Source organism: Arachis stenosperma, chromosome 5, assembly GCF_014773155.1.
Source record: "Arachis stenosperma cultivar V10309 chromosome 5, arast.V10309.gnm1.PFL2, whole genome shotgun sequence".
In the NCBI taxonomy this organism is placed as follows: domain Eukaryota; kingdom Viridiplantae; phylum Streptophyta; class Magnoliopsida; order Fabales; family Fabaceae; genus Arachis; species Arachis stenosperma.
In genome coordinates, this window is record NC_080381.1 from 73133141 (window position 1) to 73135450 (window position 2310).

Sequence of the window (2310 nt, forward strand, 5' to 3'; positions counted from 1 at the left end):
TTTACTAACACTTTTCTTCACCTCTTTTCATCTCAAATCACTGCCCCTACCTATTCATTCTTTTTCACTTTCATTCCCTTTCTTCTTCTACTAACATAAAGGAATCTCTATACTGTGACATAGAGGATTCCTCTTTCTTTTCTTGTTCTCTTCTTCCCTATATGAGTAGGAACAAGGAAAAAGGCATTCTTGTTGAAGCTGATCCTGAACCTGAAAGGACTCTGAAGAGGAAATTAAGAGAAGCTAAATTACAACAATCCAGAGACAACCTTTCTGAAATTTTCGAACAAGAAAAGGAGATGGCAGCCGAACCCAACAACAATAATGCAAGGAGGATACTTGGTGATTTCACTAAACCACCCTCCAAATTTGATGGAAGAAGCATCTCCATTCCGGCCATTGGAGCAAACAATTTTGAGCTGAAACCTCAATTAGTTGCTCTAATGCAACAGAACTGCAAGTTTCATGGACTTTCATCTGAAGATCCTTACCAGTTTTTAACTGAGTTCTTGCAGATTTGTGAGGCTGTAAAGACGAATGGAGTAGATCCTGAAGTCTACAGGCTCATGCTTTTCCCTTTTGCTGTAAGAGACAGAGCTAGAACATGGGTGGACTCACAACCTAAAGATAGCATGGACTCCTGGGATGAGCTGGTCACGGCCTTCTTGGATAAATTCTTTTCTCCTCAAAAGTTGAGCAAGCTTAGAGTGGATGTTCAGACCTTCAAACAAAAAGATGGTGAATCCCTCTATGAAGCTTGGGAAAGATACAAGCAGATGACCAAAAAGTGTCCTTCTGACATGTTTTCAGAATGGGCCATATTAGATATATTCTATTATGGTCTATCTGAGTTTTCTAAGATGTCATTGGACCATTCTGCAGGTGGATCCATTCACCTAAAGAAAATGCCTGTAGAAGCTCAAGAACTTATTGATATGGTTGCAAATAACCAATTCATGTACACTTCTGAGAGGAATTCCGTGAATAGTGGGACGCCTCAAAGGAAGGGAGTTCTTGAAATTGATGCTCTGAATGCCATATTGGCTCAGAACAAAGTGTTGACTCAGCAAGTCAACATGATCTCTCAAAGTCTGAATGGATGGCAAAATGCATCTAACAGTACTAAAGAGGCAGCTTCTGAAGAAGCTTACGATCCTGAGAACCCTGCAATGGCAGAGGTTAATTACATGCGTGAACCTTATGGAAACACCTATAATTCATCATGGAGAAATCATCCAAATTTCTCATAGAAGGATCAATAAAAGCCTCAACAAGGCTTTAATAATGGTGGAAGAAATAGGCTAAGCAATAACAAGCCTTTTCCATCATCTTCTCAGCAACAGACAGAGAATTCTGAACAGAGCCCATCTAACTTATCAAATTTAGTCTCTGATCTGTCTAAGGTCACTTTAAGTTTCATGAGTGAAACAAGATCCTCCATCAGAAATTTGGAGGCACAAGTGGGCCAGCTGAGTAAGAAAATTATTGAAACTCCTCCCAGTACTCTCCCAAGCAATACAGAAGAGACTCCAAGAGGAGAGTGCATGGCCATTGATGTAATCAATATGGCCAAATGCACAAGGGAGGAGAAGGACGAAAATCCGAGTGAGGAAGACCTCTTGGGACGTCCCTCAAACAAGAAGGAGTTCCCTATGGAGGACCTAAAGGAATCTGAGGCTCATATAGAGACCATAGAGATTCCACTAAATCTCCTTCTGCCATTCATGAGCTCTGAAGACTATTCTTCCTCAGAAGAGGATGAAGATATGACTAGAGAGCAAGTTGCTCAATATCTAGGAGCTATCATGAAGCTGAATGCCATGTTGTTTGGTAATGAGACTTGGGAAGGTGAACCTCCCTTGCTCATTAGTGAACTAGATACATGGGTTCAGCAAACTCTACCTCAAAAGAAACAAGATCCTGGGAAATTCTTAATACCCTGTACCATAGGCACCATGACCTTTGAAAAAGCTCTGTGTGACCTGGGGTCAGGCATAAATCTTATGCCACTCTCTGTAATGGAGAAACTAGGGAACATTGAGGTACAACCTGCCTTATTCTCATTACAATTGGCAGAAAAGTCAGTAAGACAAGCTTATGGATTAGTAGAGGACATATTAGTAAAGGTTGAAGGCCTTTACATCCCTGCTGATTTCATAATCCTAGACACTAGGAAGGAAGAGGATGAATGCATCATCCTTGGAGGACCTTTCCTAGCCACAGCAGGTGCTGTAATAGATGTTAACAGAGGAGAATTAGTCCTTCAATTGAATGGGGACTACCTTGTGTTTAAGGCACACGGCCATCCAT

At 41.1% G+C, this 2310-nt stretch overlaps 1 non-coding gene across 1 annotated transcript; it reads right to left on the reverse strand.

The window, feature by feature from the left end:
* Nucleotides 1–698: 698 nt before the first annotated feature.
* On the reverse strand, nucleotides 699–802 carry LOC130983561 (small nucleolar RNA R71). The gene has a single exon (XR_009087545.1). It is a non-coding gene; the product is annotated as a small nucleolar RNA R71 (small nucleolar RNA).
* Nucleotides 803–2310: the final 1508 nt, after the last annotated feature.